The following is a 14,322-nucleotide window of genomic DNA, read 5'->3' as shown; positions in this document are numbered from 1 at the left end:
GGTCAATATCTGGCTCACCTATTAAACCCAGGTCACACAGGGCATTAGGCTTTTTTTTTTAGTCAGGTCGGCAGCCAGCCTCCTGGACTTATCTCCAGACATCACTTCCCCCAGACTGACAGCCTGGGACAGGTTTTTATTTCCCCTTAACGATCCCAGATGACACACCTGGAGATCCCTCAGGTTTAGGCCTCATGCACACGACCGTTGTGTGCATCCGTGTCCGTTGTTTTCCTTTTTCCGTGATTTTCTGCGGACCCATTGACTTTCAATGGGTCAGTTGAAAACTCTGAAAATGCACCGTTGTACATCCGCGTCCGTGATCCGTGTTTCCTGTCCGTCAAAAAAATAGGACCGGTCCTATTTTTTTGACGGACAACGGTTCACGGACCCATTCAAGTCAATGGGTCCGTGAAAAAACACGGATGCACACAAGATTGTCATCCGCGTCAGTCATCCGTGTCCGTAGGCTACTTTCACACAGACGGATCCGCTGATCCGTCTGCATAAAAGGTGATTTTAATTAGGGGGGGGAGAGGGGAGGCCGCACTGGCCACCAATGAATGTAAAACTGGGGAGGGAGGGGGTCTGCCCCCTCCTGCCTGGCAGCACCTGATCTCTTACAGGGGGCTATGATACGCACAATTAACCCCTCAGGTGCGGCACCTGAGGGGTTAATTGTGCGGATCACAGCCCCCTGTAAGAGATCGGGTGCTGCCAGGTAGCAGGGGGCAGTTATTACACAGTTCTCAGTATATTCTAACTTGAAGCGTCCCCATCACTATGGGAACGCCTCTGTGTTAGAATATACTGTGGGATCTGAGTTTCACGATGTAACTCAAATCCGATGGTATATTCTAACATAGAGGCGTTCCCATGGTGATGGGGACGCTTCAAGTTAAAATATACCATCGGATTGGAGAAAACTCTGATCCGATGGTATAATAGGGACTCCTAACTTTACATTGAACGTCAATGGGGGACGGATCCGTTTGCAATTGCACCATATTGTGTCAACGTCAAACGGATGCGTCCCCATTGACTTGAATTGTAAGTCAGGAGTCAGGACGGATCCGTTTGGCTCCGCACGGCCAGGCGGACACCAAAATGACTTTTTCCTTCATGTCCGTGGATCCTCCAAAAATCAAGGAAGACCCACGGAAGAAAAAACGGTCACGGATCACGGAACAACGGAAATCCGTTTTGCAGACCGCAAAAAAAAACGGTCAAGTGCATGAGGCCTTAGGCCTCATGCACACAAGTGTTTTTTTCACTGGGCTTCATTGGTCCGTTTCCGATTTTGCTTCAGTTGTGTTTCCTTGTGTCATCCTTTTTTTTTGTCTGACAGGGGGAAAAAAGGAAGGTTAATGAAAAGTGTAATTTTATTGCACCAAGGTCTTGTAGAAAAAAACGGACACGGACGACATACCAGTTGTGCATCCGTTTTTTTTTGACGGACCCATTGACTTGAATGGGTCCGTCCTCCATTTTCCACTGACAAGAATAGGACAGGTTATATTTTTTTGACGGACTGGAATCACGGACGCGGAGAAAAAACGGAGGACTATCAGTTTTTTTGCACAGCTCCATAGAAATGAATGGGACCTCCGCTAAACTGTGAAAAATGACGGAACGGACGCGGATGCACACAACGGTCGTGTGCATGAGGCCTTAGGCCTCTTTCACACGGGCGTTGCGGGAAAAAGTGCGGGTGCGTTGCGGGAACACTCGCGATTTTTCCGCGCGAGTGCAAAACATTGTAATGCGTTTTGCACTCGCGTGAGAAAAATCACGCATGTTTGGTACCCAAACCCGAACTTCTTCACAGAAGTTCGGGCTTGGGTTAGGTGTTCTGTAGATTGTATCTTTTTCCCTTAGAACATGGTTATAAGGGAAAATAATAGCATTCTGAATACAGAATGCTTAGTAGGTGATCAATTGAGGGTTAAAAAAAAATAAAAAAATTAATTCACCTTCTCCTCTTGTTCGAGTAGGTCCCGGTCTCTTCTTTACTTCTTTAATGACCTATGGGCTAAAGGACCTGTGGTGACGTCAGATCACATGCTCCAATCACATGATCACCTACTAAGCATTCTGTATTCAGAATGCTATTATTTTCCCTTATAACCATGTTATAAGGGAAAATAGTACAGTGAATAGACTGTCACCTAGCAACCATGCGTGAAAATCGCACTGCATCCGCACTTGCTTGCGGATGATTGCGATTTTCACGCAACCCCATTCATTTCTATGGGGCCTGCGTTACGTGGAAAACGCACAAAGAGGAGCATGCTGCGATTTTCATGCAACGCACAAGTGATGCGTGAAAATCACCGCTCGTGTGCACAGCCCCATAGAAATGAATGGGTCGGTATTCAGTGCGGGTGCAATGCGTTCAACTCCCGCATCGCATCCGCGCGGAATACTCGCTCGTGTGAAAGGGGCCTTAGGGGAAACCAGGCCCTGGAATGGGGTGGACTGGAGAGGTCCCACTACCAAGCCTACCTTCCCCAGTTCAATAAAATCCAGCCCATAAACTACTAAAGAACATCCTGGATCTTACCTCACCCAGTTGAGGAACCTAGGTGAGATATACACCCCCCCCTTTACCATATATTCTTCTGTTCACATTACCACAATACACACATATTATATTATATTATATTATATTATATTATATTTTATATATATATATATATATATATATATATATATCTTTAAACGCGGGTGCAAATCCTTATAGGAGCCTGTGACCAAGGTCCCAAGTACATATAGAAGAAAAAAGGCAGCACTCCAGATTAGTGAAAAAAAGTGGATGGTTTATTCACCCATCTAGCAGCAACGTTTCAGCTCTCTCATTGGAGCCTTTGTCTAGCTGAATATATACGTTTTATTCTATTAGTTGCAAACCAAACATCTGTAAGAATTATAAAATGCTTGTTATTAAAGTCACCATGCTCACTGATTAAAACATTGAGAGCAACACAAATGTACAGGCCAAAGCAAGTATTACAGCCAAACTCAGGCAGAAACCACTATGAGGCAACGCAAGATGAAAAAAGATTGAGATTCCTCAGTGGTGGATACCTTTTAATGGTTAACTTTTCAATTTCAAGTTTTCGAGGCTACTTGGGCCTCTTCGTCAGGCGTCTCTACATTCATAGTCTTGGCAATCAATTTGTACATAGAGAATTTCTTAAAGATGGAAAACTACATGTATTTGCTCACTAGTGCATGGAAAATTACAGCAATAAACAGATGCATGCAATAATATCCTTTTCCTTTGCAAATGATCAGACCAAAGCTTCCTTAGAATGTGTCAGCCTAAAAAGACCACCTTTTAAAGGGATTCTGTCATGACATTTTAGGCCTATAACCTAAACATATGGCCAGGTCCATCCAAATAGCATGAATCCGAAACTGTACTTATTAAATGTGCCTGTGGCTCTATTAGCACATAAAACAGGTTTTTATAACCTGTCATTCACCTACCTAAGGTGCCCAAGGGGACATCGCTTTATACAGGGTACCCGGCTGCAGCCATCTCCGTCTGGTGCCCAGCGCTGCCTTCCCAGTTGAAATCGCCGCCTTCCTCACCTCAGCCCCGCCTCCGCAATCGTCCGGTCCCTCTGCCAGATCCCGCGCGTGCGCACTAGGCATAACCTGAGGGAACGGATGATTGCGGAGGCGGGGCTGAGGTGAGGAAGGCGGCACTATATAGACAGGGAGTGCGGCGATTTCTAGTGGGAAGGCGGCGCTGGGCACCAGACGGAGATGGCTGCAGCCGGGCACCCTGTATGAAGCGACGTCCCCTTGGGCACCTTAGGTAGGTGAATGACAGGTTATAAAAACCTGTTTTATGTGCTAATAGAGCCACAGGCACATTTAATAAGTACAGTTTCGGATTCATGCTATTTGGACGGACCTGGCCATATGTTTAGGTTATAGGCCTAAAATGTCATGACAGAATCCCTTTAAGTGTGGAAGTCATAGGATTAGAGGGGGGGAAAAAAAAAAACGCCCAAAGAACTATATATGTTTATTTTTTAAGGTGGCCATATACCTTAGGTAGAAGTTGGGTAGAACGTCCGTTTCACAGAGACGACCATTCACACTTAAAGGAGTTTTGCCACATCAGCAAATAGTATTTATTATGCAGAGAAAGTTTCCATGGTTATGACCACCCTGCAGTCCAGCAGCATGGCCGTGCTTGTACACTATAGAAAAAAGCACAAGCCTACGTGAACTCCCACAGTCCCAGCCACCAGAGAGGCCGGCATTTTTTCTTATAGTTTGCAAGCACGAGCACCACTGATGGATTGAAGGGTGGTCTGTAACCATGGAAACTAACAGTGTATAATGTGATGGAAAAATGAACCAAGCCAAACAATATGGAAAATCACAATACATTAGTAAGTGCCTTGTACAGTCCTGATCAAAAGTTTAAGACCACTTGAAAAATGGCAAAAAAATCATATTTAGCATGGCTGGATCTGCAACAACAAGAAATGGGAGTGAGACAAAACATTTTTTGAGCATTCAATTTAATGAAAACAACGAATAAACTGAAACAGGCTGTTTTTCAGCTGATCAAAAGTTTAGGACCACATGCCTTTAAAAGGCCAAATCTGTGCAAAGATGTGGATTCATTGTCCTTTTCTGTCAGGTAGTCACACGTTGTGATGGCAAAGGCAAAAAAACTCTCCCTTTTTGAACGTGGTCGGGTTATTGAAATGCATAAGCAGGGTCTCTCACAGCGCGCCATCGCTGCTGAGGTAGGACGCAGTAAGACAGTCATTTGGAATTTCTTAAATGATCCTGAGGGTTATGGAACAAAAAAGTCAAGTGGAAGATCCAAAAAAATTTCATCAGCACTGAGCCGGAGGATCCAATTGGCTGTCCGTCAAGACACTGGACGATCCTCGACCCAAATTAAGGCCCTTACTGGTGCTGACTGCAGCCCCATAACCATCAGACGGCATCTGAGACTGAAGGGCTTCAAAAACAAAAAACGTCTTCAAAGACCTCGTCTCCTTGAACGCCACAGAACTGCTCGTTTGGACTTTGCAAGAGAGCACCAAACATGGGACATTCAAAAAGGTGGAAGAAAGATTTATTCTCTGATGAGAAAAAAATTTAACCTTGATGGTCCTGATGGTTTCCAACGTTACTGGCATGACATGCAGATCCCACCTGAGATGTTTTCTACGCGCCACAGTGGAGGGGGCGCCATAATGGTCTGGGGTGCTTTTTCCTTCAGTGGAACAATGGAGCTTCAGGAAGTGCAGGGTCGTCAAACGGCCGCTGGCTATGTCCAGATGTTGCAGAGAGCATTCCTCATGACTGAGGGCCCTCGTCTGTGTGGTAACGACTGGGTTTTTCAACAGGACAACGCTACAGTACACAATGCCCGCAGGACAAGGGACTTCTTCCAGAAGAATAACATCACTCTTTTGGCCCATTCTGCGTGTTTCCCTGATCTAAATCCAATTGAGAACCTTTGGGGATGGATGGCAAGGGAAGTTTCAGACAGTAGATGGCCTTCATGCGGCCGTCTTCACCACTTGGAGAAATGTTTCCACTCACCTCATGGAAACGCTTGCATCAAGCATGCCGAAACGAATTTTTGAAGTGATAAACAATAATGGCGGAGCTACTCATTACTGAGTTCATGTTTGGAAGTTGGATTTCTGTTTTGGGGGGTTTAGTTTTTTTTGGGAGGTGTGGTCCTAAACTTTTGATCAGCTGAAAAACAACCTGTTTCAGTTTAATCGTTGTTTTCATTAAATTGAATGCTCCAAAAAATGTTTTGTCTCACTCCCATTTCTTCTTGTTGCATGTTGAAGCTCTACTTGGAACCTTGTTAAGATCCAGTCATGCTAAATATGATTTTTTTTGCCATTTTTCAAGTGGTCTTAAACTTTTGATCAGGACTGTATTAACTTTCTCTACATGATAAATGCCACTTGCTGAAGTGAGACAGCCCTTTACAACTGTCAGTGACTGAGAGCTATGTACATATGTACACACACTTAGGCCTCATGCACACAAACGTATTTTCGGTTTGCATTTTTTAGGGATCAAAAGCGGACCCATTCATTTCTATGGTGCCACAAAAAAATGTAGACAGCACACGAATGTTATATGTGTGCTGTCCGTATCCATTTATCATGTAGAGAAAGTTAATACAAGGCACTTACTAATGTATTGTGATTGTCCATATTGTCTCCTTTGCTGGCTGGATTCATTTTTCCATAACATTATACACTGCTTGTATCCATGGTTACAACCACCATGTAATCCGTAAGTGGTGGTCATGCTTGCACACAATAAGAAAAAATGCCAGTGGTCGTAACCATGGAAACTTTCTCTGCATAATAAATGCTATTTGCTGAAGTGGCAAAACCCCTTTAAGTCCATACTGGCCGTTACAGTTGTTCAAACTGGTTGTGTACCTGCCCGACATCATCTGTAATGAATTGTACTGACAATGCCATCCATACAAATAGTTTCAGTAAAGGTTGGGCAGGGACACACAGCATTATAAATCATTATAATGCAGGGAGGTCCCGTTACAAGAGGAGACACCAGGATGGGAAATCATGCTCCCATGCGGAGCATGTTTCTGGCAGTTAACTCGCTTGTGTGAAACTGGGCAAAGTGGGATTAGACATGATAGATTTTAACATACCCAATCCTTTTTATTTTTTTCTCGGGAGAAAAGCTATTGTCACAGAGGTCTGAAAAAGGCTAAGGCTAGGTTCAGGATAATAATGGTGCTGTTGAACCAACCTAAAATTCTGCCCTGAAATCTGCAATGAAATCTGCATGTGTTACATGTGGATTTTTTTTCTCTAGATTTTGGTGTGGAACTAGCCATGGAAACCATGAACACATAAAATCCATATAGGACAGATAGGACATGCTGCTGATCTAAAAATGTGATGCAGTTTATTAACGCTGTGAGTGAAGGAGGTTGGTTAAAAATCCCCTTCATGTACATTGTACTGTTATTGGTTGCAGAATCTGAGCGAAATTCTGCAAAAGAGAGATGTGTGAATCCAGCCTTCTTCTCCCTTTCTCCCCATTGAAACAAACGTGCACACTCAGCAATGTTGTGCCACCCACGATGCTCACTTTGTCAAGTGCAGACAATATATTTTACATCGCAATAAATATGTACCTTTGTTGAGGCGCTGTTGCCGATCTCAGTCTTAGGGTCCATTCACACATCCACAAAATGGATCCGGCTAATTTTCAATGGGGCCGGAAAATATGCAGATAGCACATAGTGTGTTGTCCGCATCCACACTTCCGTCCCGCATCCGCACTTCCATTCCGCAAAAAATAGAACATGTCCTATTCTTTCTGCAGACACGGACAAGAAAAGGCATTTCTATTAAAGTGCCGGCCATGCGGAAGCACATTGCGGATCTGCAATTTGCAGACCGCAATACACTTGTGGATGTGTGAATGGACCCTAAAAGGTCCTTTTGCTTCTGGTAGTGGACAAAAAAGCAGGTCTCTTTATCAGTAGTTAAAGCGACTTTCACACTAGCGTTAATATTTTCCAGTATTGAGATCCGTCATAGGTTCTCAATACTGGAAAAAAACGCTTCAGTTTTGCCGCCATTCATTGTCAATGGGGACTAAACATAACTGAACAGAACTGAATGCTCCAAAATGCATTACGCTCCATTCTCATACCGGAGAGCAAACCGAAGCATGCTGCGGTTTTCTTTCCATCACGGGATGCGGAGCAAAACGGATCTTTCATAACCCAAAATGCAAGTCAATGGGGATGGATCCGTTTTCTCTGACACAATAGAAAACGGATCCGTCCCCCATTGACTTTCAATAGAGTTCATGACGGATCCGTCTTGGCAATGTTAAAGACAATACAACCGGATCCGTTTATAACGGATGCAGTTGGTTGTAATATCAGTAACTGAAGCGTTTTTGCTGGATCCTGCCGGATCCAGCAAAAACGCTAGTGTGAAAGTAGCCCAAGGCTACATGCACACGAACGTTGTTTGTTTCCGTGTCCGTTCCGGGTTTTTTTGCGGATAGGATGCGGGCCCATTCATTTCAATGAACACAAAAGAAAAAAAGGTGGGCTCACCTGGCTGGTAATGAAGGAAGCACGGAGCACGCCGGGAATAAGGCGTGAAAACAATGTTTGACATGTACACCCTGTTTGGTTTTTAATGCACTACTTTAAATAAAAAGCTGCTATTTTCTTGCATTGGAAGCTGGATTTCTGCCTTTTTCTTGGACATTCATTTCAATGGGTCCGCAAAAAATGCGGACAGCACACCGTGTGCTGTCCGCATCAGTATGTCCGTTCCGTAGCCCCGCAAAAAAAATAGAACATGTCCTATTCTTGTCCGTTTTAGGCATTGTTACAATGGATCCGCAAAAAAAACAAAAAAAAACAAACGGATGGCATACGGATGTTGTGTTATTTTTTTTTTTTTTTTGCGACTCCGCAAATTACGGACCGCAAAACACATACGGTCGTGTGCATGTGGCCTAATTTAGCTTTTCACTACAGTAATGTCTGTTATTTGTTAGCTGGAGAGCAGCCATATAGGGATTCCAGGATGATAAAGCAGAAAAACGTTAATCTGCACAGACTTTTTTTCACCAAGACCAACATTTGTATTCTATTTTTATTTCATGAGAACACAGTCTTAAATTGGTATTCCTGTTATTTCAAGCTATCCCCTATCCACAGTATAGGGGATTACTATTAGATCGGGGGTGATCTGACCGTTGTGACGCTGAGAAATGAATGGAGTGTCAGGTCAAGCATGTGCACTATAGCGCTATTCATCTCTATGGGACATGGAATGGGAAAATACAGCACATGGCCATTTCCAGCAATCCCACAGAGAGGACTGAATCAGCAGTGCACATGTTCAACTTGCCACTCTTGGGGGGGCCAGCAGTAGGACCATGAAATAACCAGAATACCCTGAAACTCTTTCCTGATATCCGCCATACATGAACAGCGGATGTGGTGCCTAGTTAGGAGCTAAGCAGCGGCATAGCCGCCGGCAGATTTACACAGCGGAGTTGTTTTTGATCATGAACTTTCAAACCCTCAAATGCTGTGGTCATTTAACGGGCATGCTCCTGGAGACGGATTGGCTCTCTGACGATGAGAGCACGGGAGCCGTTTGGTTGGTATGGCTGCCTGGTCTTTCTAAATGCTCTGAGGTCTGCCAAAGAAAAGTGCCCATTATTCCCTGCCTGTGTCTAAAAATAAGGCTAAAGAAAAAAAATGATTTGCTTTTAAAAATATAAAAAAAATATAAAAATATTCAAATCACTCCCTTTCCCCATTTTACAAATATACAATAAAAAAATTAAAAAGATCATTAGTATTGCAGTGTCCCAAAATGTCTGAACTATTAAAACATAAAAGTACATTAAAAAATCAAAATAACAGCTTCATCTCCGAAAAAAACTGAATATTAAGTGATAAAGTCATACATAACTCAAAATAGTATCAATGAAAACTACAGACTGATGCACAAAAAATGAGCTCTCACACAGCTCCGTAGATGTAAATATTAAAAAAAAGTTATGTGGGACAGAATATGGAAATGCAAAAAAATATATTTTTTTTCCTTTCAGTTTTTATTTATTTATTTTTTTAAGTATGAAAACACAAGAAAAACTACCATATAAAAAAAAATGTGTATTGTTACTGATGCGCAGAAAGTTAACAGGTCAGTTTTACCAAATAGGGAACACAATAAAAACTAAACCCATAAAAAATTGTGGAATTGCGTTTTTCTTCCAATTGCACCCCATTCAGAATTTTTTCCAGCTTGCCACTAGATTGTATGCAATATTAAATGGTGCCATTAAAAGTACAACTTGTCCCATAAAAAAAGTACATAGACGTATAGTATGTGAACTGAAAAATCTAAATAAGTTAAAGCTCCTGGAATAAAAGAATGAGAACAGAAAAACAAAAATGGCTACGTCAGGGAAGAGTTGAGCTGGCCATACACATTAGATAAATGTTGGCCGAACCCATAGATTTCATGAGAACCAGTAAACCCTCTAATGTGTCTGGACCTCTAGACTCTTCCCCCAAATGGCAGATGTTTGGAAAGAGGGATTTAAGGCCCCTTTCACACGGGCGAGTATTCCTCGCGGATGCGATGCGTGAGTTGAACGCATTGCACCCGCACTGATTTTCACGCATCACTTGTGCGTTGCGTGAAAATCGCAGCATAGAAGTGAATGGGGCTGCGTTAAAATCGCAAGCATCCGCAAGCAAGTGCGGTGCGATTTTCACGCACGGTTGCTAGGAGACTATCGGGATAGAGACCCGATCATTATTATTTTCCCTTATAACATGGTTATAAGGGAAAATAATAGCATTCTGAATACAGAATGCATAGTAAAATAGCGCTGGAGGGGTTAAAAAATTATAATTTTTTTATTTAACTCGCCTTAATCCACTTGCTCGCGCAGCCCGGCATCTCTTCTGTCTTCATCTTAGCTGTGTGCAGGAAAATAACCTGTGGTGACGTCACTCCAGTCATCACATGATCCATCACCATGGTAAAAGATCATGTGACGGACCATGTGATGACCGGAGTGACGTCACCACAGGTCCTTTTCCTGCACACAGCTAAGATGAAGACAGAAGAGATGCCGGGCTGCGCGAGCAAGTGGATTAAGGTGAGTTAAATAAAATAAAATAAAATTAACCCCTCCAGTGCTATTTTACTATGCATTCTGTATTCAGAATGCTATTATTTTCACTTATAACCATGTTATAAGGGAAAATAATACAATCTACAGAACACCGATCCCAAGCGATTTTTCTCACGCGAGTGCAAAACGCATTTCAATGTTTTGCACTCGCGCTGAAAAATCGCGCATGTTCCCGCAACGCACCCGCACCTTTTCCCGCAACGCCCGTGTGAACTCAGCCTTACAGTTGAATTTCTATTTCCCGAAATCAGGTTTATCCCTCCCCAGTGCAGACACATGTATGCTTAGCTGACCTGAGTTTGCACAAGTATGAAAGGGTTGAAAAAGATAGCAGTTGGACGGCCTCAGAGTGCATTCACATTACTGTTTAGCTTTCCGTTCTTCTGATCCGTGAGAAGAAGAGAGGGGGGGCGGGGGGGGGAATCATGTATAAAAAACAAAAAAAAAACACGGATCTTGTTGCATCAGTTGTCATCGGTTTGATCCATTTCCGTCTGAGATCAGTCTTTTTTAGACGGGGAAAAAAGTCCTGCATTCAGTACTTTTGTTTCCGTCTAAAAAACGGATCTCAGACAGAAATGGCTCAAACAGATGACAACTGATGCAATAGTATCCTATGCATTACAGGATTAATTTTCTCTCTCTCTCTCTCTGTTCTCCTTCTTCTGACGGAACAGTAGAACGGAAAGCTAAACGGTTATGTGAATGCACCCTTAGGCCCCTTTCACACGGGCGACAATACCGCGCGGGTACAATGCGTGATGTGAACGCATTGCACCCGCACTGAATCCGGACCCATTCACTTCAATGGGGCTGTGCACATGAGCGGTGATTTTCACCCATCACTTGTGCGTTGCATAAAAATCACAGCATGCTCTATATTGAGGCTTTTTTTTTCTCTCAGGCTATGAGCTGAGCGCTGCGATTGGCCAGCGCTACAGCCTGGGAGAATGAGACGCCGGCAGGTTCCCCTGGGTGGAGCCTAACTAAGAAGATACCGGAGCCTATACCAGGCGAACGGAGCGGCGCCCAGGTATAACAGTAAGTGCAGGGGGATCCCTGGGCGCCGCTCTCCATGTCTGTACAGTTAGTTTAGATGTTTTATTCTAGTGAAAGATCCTCTTTAAGTATTGATTGGTTCAGTCCCCTATAATTATATATCACCTTCTATATATTCTGTGTAATGATATTCCTTATAATATAGTGAGTTAGGGCTGTTTCATACGAGCGAGTTTATTACAGGAATCACTCTCCATGTGTGAGCGTGAGCCCTCATTCTAGACTTGCAGGAGTGCACGGTATTATCATGATTTACGATGCTATGTGCCTCTGCTTGACCTTACTTCTACAGGATCATACTAACAGCTTTATGTCACTATAATCCGGTAGAAGTAAGGTCAAGATAGGATGTTGTAAGGTCACTATCTAGGTATCTTGTATCACCATGGGGTGTCAAGAGACATGGCAACAAGCTTCCCCCCCCCCCCCATATTGTATTGTGCAGGTCATGTGATTATTACTTATTCTGTAGGCGATTTGTTTAACCTTATATTTATAATACACTTATTTTTATCACTTAGCCTGTTAAGCCTGTTTATTCTCAAATTGTCGAATTCACATTAAAACACCTTATTACTGAACTTAAATTAAAAAAATCGACAACTAATGTATTATTATTTATATTTAAAGTATTCCACATCTCTGAAGAGAACAACTTTTCAATTTAATTTGGCAAAATAGAGCTATTTCTTCTCCCCAAAGCAAGTCACGTGGTGTCATGTTAAACACAGTATCAGTGATGCTTGCTATCTGTGCAGATTTTCTCCGTTTGTGATCTCACTCTCAATTCAATGATTCACACATATCTGTGCAGTGTCCATGCTCTGATGTCCAATAGAGCACCAGTACATAGGGAGAGAGGTGGCAGGAGGGCACAGGTGGGCAGAACTATTTCAACAGGGCATGAGTTTGACAATTCTTTAGTGGAATTCCAAACCTGCAGTTTCTTAAAAATGACTATGTACACACAGGCATCGCTAAGATTAAATTTAAAGTGGTTCACCAATTTGCATCAACATCTTTTAAAATAATTATTTATTAATGTGGCTGTAATTTTGTAATGCATTTCTTCTACTTTTATTGCTCCCATCTTCCATTCTGGACTGCGGTCATATGACCATATAGCTCGGGCATGTCAAAGCCAAAACAAGGTAGTATCTATGTAACTAGCTGGTGGCAGGAGCTATACACTAACTGGGTGGTGTCAGGGGCAGTGATAGGGAAGGGTCTATGTAACTAGCTGGTGGGAGGAGCTATAGACTAACTGGGTGGTGTCAGGGGCAGTGATAGGGGAGTGTCTATGTAACTAGATGGTGGGAGGAGCTATAAACTAGCTGGGTGTTAGGGGCAGTGATAGGGGAGTGTCTATGTAACTAGCTGGTGGGAGGAGCTATACACTAACTGGGTGGTGTCAGGGGCAGTGATAGGGGAGTGTCTATGTAACTAGCTTGGTGGCAGGAGCTATACACTAACTAGGTGGTGTCAGGGGCAGTGATAGAGGAGTGTCTATGTAACTAGCTGGTGGGAGGAGCTATACACTAACTGGGTGGTGTCAGGGGCAGCGATAGGGGAGTGTCTATGTAAAACTAGCTGCCGGGAGAAGCTATACAGTAACTAGGTGGTGTCAGGGGCAGTAATAGGGGAGTGTATATATAACTAGCTTGGTGGGAGGAGCTATACAATAACTGGGTGGTGTCAGGGGCAGTGATAAGGCAGTGTCTATGTAACTAGCGGGGTGGGAGGAGCTATACACTAACCGGGGGTTGTTAGCTACAATGCTGGAGCTGTGGCAGAGAAAGGAGAAGTGTATCATGGGTTTGGTTGTATACAACAGGAAGTGCTACCTACAGGATGTAAATAACCCAGATTAATTCATTTACATGGTGAAAACGGGTCAGGAAAGTCCAAATGGGAAAAGCATGGGGAAGATGTAGATGAGGGAAGCAACTACATGATCATAACCATTAAAAACCATAATAATCCCAGAAAACCCCCTTATAGGTGGCGACAGATTCCCTTTAAACAGCTTTTTTCCAATATCCATATAATGAGGCCCTCAACTGAGTAAAGACAAAGGGCCAGATTTATCATTCGCTCAAGTCTAAATAATGGAGTGAAAAAGTCGCAAATTTTTGCGCAATTGCTAAAACTGCGCAAAAATTTGCGTCTTTTATTGGTTCTGCGCGCCAGTTTTCTGAAAGTGGGTGTGTCTTATGTAAATTAATTTCTAGATAGATTTACTATTGTGACAAATTTAAAAAGTCGCAAAAAAACTGCGCAATTTCACTCCAGTGGGGACCATGTTTATCTTATGCAACTTTTTAATAGAACATGCGCCTTTTTCGTAAAGACGTGCGACATTTGTAAAGCCGCTTACTGAAGGATAAACTGCTACCGTCAAACCACATTTATCACAGTATTAAAGGACCATTAATAAATCTGACTTAGCCAAAAGTCACTTTGGACATATGTAAAAGTGGAATAAGAAGTAAGTGTAATGATAAATCTGGCCCAAAGTGTGCA

The 14,322-nt window shown here is 43.0% G+C and overlaps 1 protein-coding gene across 2 annotated transcripts in view; it reads right to left on the bottom strand.

Moving 5' to 3' along the window:
- JAK2 (Janus kinase 2) overlaps positions 1–14,322 on the bottom strand; it is a 344,639-nt gene that overhangs the window by 282,947 nt on the left and 47,370 nt on the right. The window contains exon 1 of one of the 2 annotated variants that reach the window (XM_040417134.1): positions 6,201–6,220. The exons of the other annotated variant lie outside the window; for it this stretch is intronic. The gene's annotated coding sequence lies outside the window, so the exon portion shown is untranslated. Of the gene's footprint in view, positions 1–6,200; positions 6,221–14,322 lie in introns of those variants that run through there. 2 annotated transcript variants of the gene reach the window in all.

This window comes from Bufo bufo, chromosome 2 (assembly GCF_905171765.1).
Source record: "Bufo bufo chromosome 2, aBufBuf1.1, whole genome shotgun sequence".
Taxonomy (NCBI): Eukaryota; Metazoa; Chordata; class Amphibia; order Anura; family Bufonidae; genus Bufo; species Bufo bufo.
Note: the sequence above shows the minus strand (reverse complement) of the source record. Positions and strands in the feature narration are given on the sequence as shown.